Source organism: Anas platyrhynchos, chromosome 1 (assembly GCF_047663525.1).
Source record: "Anas platyrhynchos isolate ZD024472 breed Pekin duck chromosome 1, IASCAAS_PekinDuck_T2T, whole genome shotgun sequence".
Lineage (NCBI taxonomy): Eukaryota > Metazoa > Chordata > Aves > Anseriformes > Anatidae > Anas > Anas platyrhynchos.
Window position 1 is genome coordinate 185,821,793 of NC_092587.1, and position 9,617 is coordinate 185,831,409.

General features: G+C 45.4%; 1 long non-coding RNA gene across 1 annotated transcript; it reads right to left on the reverse strand.

Annotated features, from left to right (window-relative positions):
* Positions 1–629: 629 nt before the first annotated feature.
* Positions 630–8,322, reverse strand: LOC119715942 (uncharacterized). Its single transcript, XR_005263479.2, has 3 exons — positions 4,880–8,322; positions 4,173–4,320; positions 630–901 (listed from the first exon to the last, which is right to left on the reverse strand). It is a non-coding gene; the product is annotated as an uncharacterized lncRNA (long non-coding RNA).
* Between the last annotated feature and the right edge of the window lie 1,295 nt (positions 8,323–9,617).

Sequence of the window (9,617 nt, forward strand, 5' to 3'; positions counted from 1 at the left end):
GTCTGTACTGGCAGATACCGAGTGCCCTGGACGCAGAGGACACAGAGCAGCCACAGACAGAGGTCATTTCAATTTGCTAGGTAGGCTCAGCCATCCAGGCAGGACAATGGCGTTACTGCCGTCACGACCTGTCTATTTCAGGCTTTTGTGCCCAGGTCCCTGTGACATGTACCACGAGTAAATGTCGTACTTTGGAGACATTCCTGCCAAATTTCCTGACACCAAAGTGTTTGGAAGGGTCACTGGTGATTTCTTACTGTGTTTTCTGCTTAGGAGTTGGGATGTCTTTCGTAAACCTTCAGAGAGAAGAAATACAGCAGTAAATAGCTTCAGGTTCTGGCCTCCTTTTGTTCTTGATTTTAACAGCTTCTGTCCTAATTATAATCATTTGCCATGTGATTTTAAAGCAATTATGAATTGACTGTAATGCATGCAGATTACCAATCTCTTTGTCATGCACAAAATTCATTCACTCTGCCAGCAATTTCAGACACTGAACTTCAGCTTGTGACTCACAGCTTTGCGTAAATGATTCTACAGTAAAACCTGTGAAGTAGTAAAGCTTCGATAAACATTTTTCTTTAACAGATTCTTCAGTGTTATTACTCCTTATAAGGACTCTTTGCCAGCAGAAAAGAAAACACTCCCACACAAACATGGGCAATTTAACTGGAAACCTTTTATGAGGTAGGTGATTGTTTTATACCTGAGCAGATATTTATTGCAAATTACTCTTAGCTACAGAAAAAAATTCATGTAGGCAGAGAGGCAACAGGGAGCTGAGAGCAAAACCTTGCCAGGTTCTTTGTCCAGGAGTCACTGGGTCGCCTCCTTAGGTGTTGCGTGCGAATCGATGCAGGTCTAGGAGCAGTGGCTGGAGGATGCAGCCCAGGAGAAGAGGCTGTCAAACAAAGAACATTCCTTAAAAATTAGAAGGCCCTCCAAAAACCACAGGCTGTTAATGAACCCAGCCAAGTCATCTAAAACAATCAACGGTTTTACTTTGCAAGCAGAATTGTCTGATGAAACAACGGAAAGCTTCATGAAAATCTGGATGTCATTCCCCAAAGTAGGTCAGCTTGACAAGATCACTCAAAACAGTTGCTGACAAGATTTCTACCATCTCCTGTTAGCCTGTTCAATATACCAGCACTGGTACAATCACCCTCCAACGTCAGGGAAGCACCAGATCCATCATCTACCTAAAAATGTCGTTCATATGGAATTTAGGGACATCCAGGAGCCTGATCAATGCCCAACTCAGTGGCCATCCATCCAAACCAAGAGGAACTGATAGATTGGTGAAATGAATATTACGGCTGCTGGCACTACCAGGATTGGGAAATAACCCCCAAGCTATTGTTTGCCTTTAAAGTTATGCCATGCACTTCAAGTGGTAGCATTAGACAGGGAACTTGGGCAGGCTTTGTCACTGCCTACCCAATACTGCTTTCAGCACAGTTATGGTGACAGATTTACCACCGTTTCAGAAAACATCGGGAATGAGCACTTGTTCATGAGCCATATTATGGCTCTTCTGCAGCAGAAACTGGCTTCTAGCAAGCGTGTGCTAATTAAAACAATCACTTCGATGCAGCCCATGGATGCAAACACCCTCAGTGATTCATGTGGACAAACTAGAATGCAAGCAGAAAAGGAGCTTCACCAAGACCAGCCCCACTGACCAGAGCACCTAATACCCAGCCCTAAACCAACTGTGTTTCTGTGTGTTCTATACTTTTGAAAGTTGGGCTGCTTTTTATTTGTTTGCTTTTTTGTTTTGCCTTTGTTGATATCAGCCTCAGCATCTGAGGCTTAATTCACATCAAAGCGGAGTCCTACTGGCTCCAGAGAGGGCTGAGCCAGGTCCACACTTGATGGGAACTCTTTATTTTATAGAGTGAGCGTGCAGCTGCCTCACAGACTCTGGAGTTGTTAGCAAACAATGAATTAGTTCTATTTTAGCTCCCCATAACAAATGCCTCACTGCAGTGCAGAAAGGGAAAGGAAACACAAGAGTCACTTGGGAGGGAACAACGGCACTGCAGAGAGAATGAAGCCTTCATTGCACAGTGGTCCAACAAAAACAGGACTCCATGGCTGCTGTGAAGGAACAGAAGCTCAGTAGTGTGCAGCCCTACAGTTGTATCTTTGGGTAATTATATAAGCTAAGACACCACAGGCTCCAACATGATTAATTGAAGGGGACCATTATGGGGACAAAGCGTAGGGTGACCCTTGCTTTACAGATTTTGACCACGTAGGTCAAAAGATCCTTGCCTCTTCTTCTGCCAGGGGGCAGCCAGGGCAAGGGCTCAGTGGGGGACATGGCCGAGTGCCTGAGCCTAAAGGCAAAGATGAAGACCCAAGGGTGCTTCTCACAGCTCCTCTCACAGCAGGCTTCACTGAGGGTGCACGGCTGCACTGTGCCCTAGCTCGCCCTGAGCACAGACGTGGGACATGAGGAGGTGGCACTCTGGGACTTCTTTTGTCCTCTGACTTCCACAGATTTCCTTTGCATGACAGACAGAAGTCAAACCCCAGTGGTACTTACACTGAGGTGTGAGTGACTGCCCACCTCCAATCTGGATTTTCTCAATGAGCACTTTTCAAGAGAAACCTCCTGGAAGAGCTAGAAGGACCAGCCCTAAGCACTGTGGTCACCCAGAGCAGCTTGGCAGGGAGGCTTGGGTTCCATCTCCTGAAATTTAACCTCCTGAAATATTAACTTTCCACAGTATTTATCAATATGGGCAAAGCCAGGAAGATTTGGGATATTCAGTGCACAGACAGCTGGTCTATTCTCAAGCCACTGTATCCTTGGAAAACCAAAAGGGGGTTCATGATCACACATCCACTCATGATCCTGGAAACAGGACAGGGTTGAAAGCTCACAAATGAGTCAAGAAGTGCAAATGGGGGTGAGATTCTGAGCATAAAAGTTTGAGAACCAGTCATTCAGTCCTAAATAGGACTTATGATGTTTCCTGAGCTGAAAGCAAACACAGTGCTCTGTAAGGAGATGTGTATAGCGTTTCCCATCCCTAACCCAGGAATATATTTTTATTAAGCTAAAGGCAATGTGAGTTTGTTCTTTCTCCATTGGGAAGGAAAAGCAAGATGAGAATCATTTGGTGGCAACTCTTTCTCTGAAATCTCTGGATGGAGCTTATGTAACGCTCATATAACATTTTATTCTGTTTAAGGGAAAATTTCCAGCAGCTGATTTAGTCATGCTCCACTGCCCAAAATGTGGAGCTGAAGATGACAAACCCAATTCAAACCCTGATTTCACCTTTAGAGCCTCAGACAGTACCTTGAGTGTGCTCCCCGGGAACCAGGAGTTGGAGAATTTTTGGAAAGCTGAGTTGCCAGCAGCCAGTAAGACCAGGATGAACATCTCTTCTGTGTGGAAAAAGCCTTCTTGCTTCTTTTTGTCTGCTTAGGTTTTTTTTTTTTGTTTGTTTGTTTTTTAATTCCATCCTTATAGTTATTAAAAGGAATGTAGGATGCTTTGCCCACCTCTGTGGCATACTTTGGATGACTAAGAAGCAGCCTGTAATTTTATGGCTTAAAAGATGAACAGGGAAGGGCAGAACTACTGTACTTAAAGCCGTAATTGTGTGTGAGTACTTGTAAATATCAAGGCCACCTTCGGGAACAACTGTGTAATGGCTCTTCTTGCTCTATTCCATTTGTCCAGTACAATATAATGGCTAAATCGATGTAAAGTGTCATGTATTTCTTTTTTGTACTCTCCCTGGGGCTATTCTTTTCAGTTATGTATGTTCAGCTTTGATCCCCAGAAAAATCAATAAAGATTCAGTTGTTCTCAAAAAAATCAAACTGAACCAAAATAACAACAACAACAAAAACCCACCAAGCTAAGCATTTAAAGCATTTTCTGTCATCTTGGTGTGGATTAAGTAATCCTTCTCTCCCTCAGGTTGCCACAGAGAGTGCCCTACTCAGCAAACTTTTGTAAAATGAGCAATAGCATGAAAACAGGCTTATACTTAAAGCTTTTTCTTGGTCTCATTCATAACCATAATCAGTGGTGTTTGTACTTGTGTTCTCATAAAAGAATCATAAAGACTTTGCTGTTTCAGAAACACAAAGGCTGTTTTCACGCACGCACACACACGAATAAAAAAAAATAAATAAATAAGTACCATGCTCTGACACCCTCTTTGTGCCAAACTCTGACTTTTCTGTTCACTTCTACGCACGGCTGTGAATACAGCAGAGGTGTTCATGATGCAGTCAGCCCCTGACTGCAAGACGACACAGCACACCTATCCGAGTGCACGTGGGAGTAATCTGAAAATAATAAAAAATGAGCAAGCACATTAAGCACAAACTGAAATTTATCTATGTCTATACAAAAATAAATCTTTGCAGAAGACAAAAATATATTTGCAATAAAGCCTTCATTTTGGAACACGGGTCTTCATGGTGGCTTTTTCTCCTGTGCAACCTTCTGTGCTTTCTAAAGGTCAGATAGCACAGCTTGGTAAAATGATGCCTCACTTCTCAAGCAGCCTTAAGAAGTGGCAAGGTTTCATGCTCTGAGATATAATTCTGGTCTTATTACAGAGAGCAATTTTGGGAAATGATGAAATACCATCAGAGCGCATCTCTGCGAAGCATATCACGACCTCCAGGATTAAAGGCATTGCACCCAGAAGGTCTCAGCACTGCAGCCCAGGGGCCAGCTGCTCAGCTAAGCAACCGAAGCAATTCCCTACCATTTTGGAATGTACTTGGGTCTGATTTAAGCAACTCAAATCTCGAAGTTGACTGGATGTTGGAAAGGAAAAGCATCCACTTAGGAACATCAGCGGCTCAACAGATAGAAAGTAAAAGCTGTGAACAGTACCTTCCCCAGGGCCCCTTGATCCACTCCTTTAATTATTCTTCCCATGGGTTGTTTGGAGGGTTGGGAGGTTTTTCTTGGAAACAACATCAGACTGGGGCAGGTTGGACGATCCAGTTCTTCCAGTTACTTGAACTTCTTACAAGGAGGGAGGAAAGAAGCTAAATGTGGGTGTATCATCACACCGGCTGTGTTATTATGTATGCTATTTCCCAGGACATCTGCGATGGCACTGATCACACCCTCCATGCCCCAGCACCCTTGGCTCCCAGGGCATTGAATGCTGTGCTGGTGTGGGGCACACCTGGGTCTGCTGGGAGGAAAAGAAAGTGTAGCACTGTTTCTGGAAGGAAAAAAAAAAAAAAAAAAAAAAAAAAAGTTGTGTTTATCTGCAGCTGCTTGACAAATAATGTCATCAAGAGTCTGTTCTCTTGCTTTAAGTGGAAAATGTTTGTGTCAAGCATCTTCCCCAACGCATGTGTAAGGATGCAGCACTGGGGGTGGAGAATGCCAGGAACTGGTACACCCCCATGGCTGTGGTCACTGGTGCCATCATCAGCACTTGCTCTTGGCAGCAACTGAGTCAGCAGAGGACAGCAGAGAAGAGGTCCCGAACTGAAGAAGTTTTTCACAGAACCACTCATCACCTGTAATGTCCTTGCAGGGCTTCTGCAGTGGGCAGATGAGTGAAGAAATGAGGTGGGAGGTTAAGTGGTGTTTGCCTCTGCAGGGAAGCGATGGTGAAACAGCCTACGGCATCATTTCCCAACTTATCCCACTCTCTCCCCCAGCTTCACCGTCTCAGTTGCGCAGCTGAGCATCAGCAGCCATGCTGCCAAAATCTTGTAGCACTTAAAAGCCACCACAATCCAGCTGCAACTTGAGTGGTGCCTACAAAGTAATCCACGGGAAGCTGGAAGTTAAACAAGCAAGTTACTCACATTCCCTCCTCATCTGACCAGCAGAAGTTTCTGGAGGGCAAAGCAAAGCAAACCAGGTGCTGCTAACAGAAAGAGGAAAGTCTGAGCTCCAGGACATGCAACACAGCCCTGCCAAAACCAAGACGCAGCTGTGTTTGTCAGAGATGGCTCTGGAGGAGGGGGTCAAGTACACATGAGTTGGAGAAACAGTGTTTAAGTCTGCCTAATGCTCCTGAAGAAAAAAATAAACATCAGCCAGCACTTCAAGACTGTACTGGGAGGTGTGTGGGACCGGAGCAAGAAGGTCCAAGTGAAGCTGGCAATCCCCAAACCTCAGTGTCCCCAGCAGGTGTGATCATGTGGAGGATGGTGTAATCATTTGTCCCTTCCAGAAGGCTGCTGGATGCTGCACCTCCAGACACTTTCACTCGGGAAGGGTGAGAAAGGGGTGACCTGAGGACAGAAGCATTGCCTTCCTGTGTGGCTGGGTCATCCATCACACGTGTGGGCTGCTGCAGCAGAGACAATCCCAATTACCTGCTGACCCAGCAGCTCCAGACAGAAAAAAACAAAAAACAAAAAACAAAAAAACAAACAAAAAAAAAACACATCAGACTCCACAGCAAGCAACAAAATAAACCCCAGTAATATAATAATAATAATAATACCCCAGTAGCTCACTGGGGAAGGACAGGAGGAGAGGGTGATGTCCTGCACCCCACCACAGGGACCAGGAGTTAGCTCTTGGCAGGCCTGGAGCCAACGTCTCTGCTTGGTGAGGAGATCAAGAGAAATCCTTGTGCATATGCAGACATTTAATAGAGCAATATTACACACTAAGAAATACAGTATAGTGACACACTGCCAACATAATGCTTACAAGATGAGAATATTTATTCTTTATATGCTGGAAAAGAGAAAAACAGCCTGCATTTTTCAGAAGACCTTGCATCTTTCTCCTGTGCTCTTACGAGATCAGCCTGATTCCCCACGTGCTTTGTGACTTCTGTGCTGGGTGTTAGCCTGGCACAGGCAAATAAGGCTCAGAAAGGCTTTACTATTACAAATTTCTGGTGGGGATGGACCCTGCAGGCCATGGCGTAAGAGTTTCCCATGTTGTTCCCATGCCATTGATCACTGTGGTGCTCCTTGAGCTGGTTTTAGGAGACAGGAGTAATGCCCACCTTCCACCAAGCTAAGGCTCATGGCCACAAGGTTTCTGCTTCCTGCAGGTTTCCTTCCTCGGCTGCCTGTTCTGGCTGAGCACAATCCTCTGCCAGGTTTTGATTGATAGTGACAAGGGCCTGGTTCAAATTATGGATGTTGCTAGTAACAGCTTGCTCAAGCTTCCATGAACAACCCCAGGAAGATTGAACAAAGCTGTCCAAATCCCCAGTGAGCAACATTTCCTCTGAGCATAAGGGATGAATCAAGCATCTCAGTAATCCCGGAGGAGGAAAAGTCCAACAGGAAAACAAGCTGGATGATGAACAGTAACCAGCCGGTCCTTTCCCTGAGCACAGCAGCAGAGCAGGCTGAGGGGAGGCCTCATGGCGGCCTGCAGCTCCCTCACGAGGGGAGCGGAGGGGCAGGCGCTGAGCTCTGCTCTCTGGGGACAGCGACAGGACCCGAGGGAACGGCATGGAGCTGGGACAGGGGAGGGTCAGGCTGGGGGTTAGGGAAAGGTTCGGCACCCAGAGGGTGCTCGGGCACTGGGACAGGCTCCCCAGGGCAGTGGTCACGGCACCGAGCCTGCTGGAGTTTGAATAGTGTTTGGACAACACTCAGACACATGGTTTTGGGGTGGTACTGCATGGCGCCTGGAGTTGGACTTGATAATCCTCATGAGTCCCTTTTAGCTCAGGACACCTGATGATTTTGTGATTTTCAACTGCAGCTTTCTTCCTTGTGAGCAAAGGTGCAGGGTGGCTGACCAGGATTCTAACTTCATGCAGCAGTTGCTATTTTTTTCCACTTTTTTTTTTTTTTAATTTAAAATATGGCTATTTTTTAACAGAAAGACCTCCTAATACAATACAACATAAACTGGACGTACTTCAGTCCCACCCAGTGGTGTCTTCCATGCAGTTCTTGCTCCCCACCAAATATCCCAGGGCACTCTGCCTCCAGCCTCTGCTTGGAGCTCCCAGAAGGGTCCTCTCAGGAGCCTCAATCCCCAGGACTCTGTGAGCCAAAGACTTCTGCTTCCTACACTTTCCCCATGGATTGGCCATTTTCTTCAAATGCAGAAAAGCTGCAGAAGGGATAAATCACCATGAGCCATTCTCTCTCCTTTTGAATTCTGTCTTCACATCAGCAGGATAATTTAAAAATCATATGATATGAAAAATATGATTTGGAGCTCAAGGGTGCCTTTTCATTCTCTGGACCTTGAGGTCACATTAGATCATAGCCCATCACTTTTCTTTTCAAGCTTGAAGGCTAGAAATGTTCTGTGAATGGCAGCAGAGATTCAGCTCTAGCAGCCAAGGTTTTTAAGTCAAAGTCATGCCAAGGGACTTACTCTGTGAACACAAAAATGCATAACATTTAGAAATAATGTAGAAAAAATGAATAAGAAAACAAGTCTAGCTTGCCTTTGTGAAGAGTTTGTGTTGAGGAAAGCTGCATTTTCTCAAGGGCAGGCAGCAATAGCTACACAAATCTATTTTTATTATTTAGGCAGGAGAAACACTGTGAGTGTCTGTCTGCCAGCAATAAATCTTCTCTCAGTCTACCTGCTGGTAGATAGATTGTAGAGATCTAACGGTCAGGGACAGAAAGTAAAAAACATAAGTCTTCCACGTTTCTTTTCATGTCAGGTAATCTTTCCGTATGTTTCTGCATGTCCTGAAGTTTACCAGTTTCAAATGTTGTTTAAGTGCTGTACACTATTACAGCAGTTGTGTAGCAGGTCCCTAACTTCCCTGCTTGAGTGCATGCTGTTATATATACAGTATTCACCCTATAAAAGAAACATCATCTTTCCTTTCCCTCACCATTTGTAGTGTGCAGAACACCATCCCAAAATGAGATCCCACCTTGCGTGCAGTTTTTTAGCAAATCCGGAGTATTCACTGGGAAATAAAATGAAACAAGGAACACCTAGAGATTAATACTTCTATAAACTACTTTAGAAGAGCTGTGGAGCTGCAGGTTGCAGAAACTCACCAACAAATACATTGGTCTTGATAAGAGATATGGAGGGTTCATTTTGCTTTTATCACCTCTGCCCTGAGTTAACTAGGGCAGATGCTATTGCCACGTGTGTGACTCAAGGTGGCAGAGAGCATCTAGATCCTCGGCTGCTAAACCTAAACTGCAGGAGGGCTCAGAAAAGGCAGTAGTGCTGTGTTCATGCCAGCTTGTTTATAGTTCTCCACGAGCACTTCAGACCTGGGCTGCTCTTGTAAATCTGATTAGATGTCACTGTTTTTCCCGGAGGAGCATCAGCTGAAGTGAAGAGCTGCTGAGTGCTGCTGCTTTCCGGGAAGAGAAGGATGGAAGTGCTCCTGCCCCTGTGGGGTGGCAGCCCTAGAAGGTACAAGGAGGTCCAAGGGCAGCTCTGTGCATCAGGGTGGCTCACCCCGGAGCAGCTGCTCCCACAGTCTGGGGAAGGGTGCTGGAAAATGGGAGAGTTGGGAAGGACTTGGCCATGGAGAAAGGAGCTGAAAAGAGCAGAGACTCCCAGATGAACGAAGGAGGCAGCACACAGAAGTCATAGAAAAACAGGCTTAGCAGGGCTCAGAAACTTGTCCAACTTTCTTTGCCACCAGCCTCAGAACAGCTACCCTTGCTGGCTTTTTTGTTATTATTATATT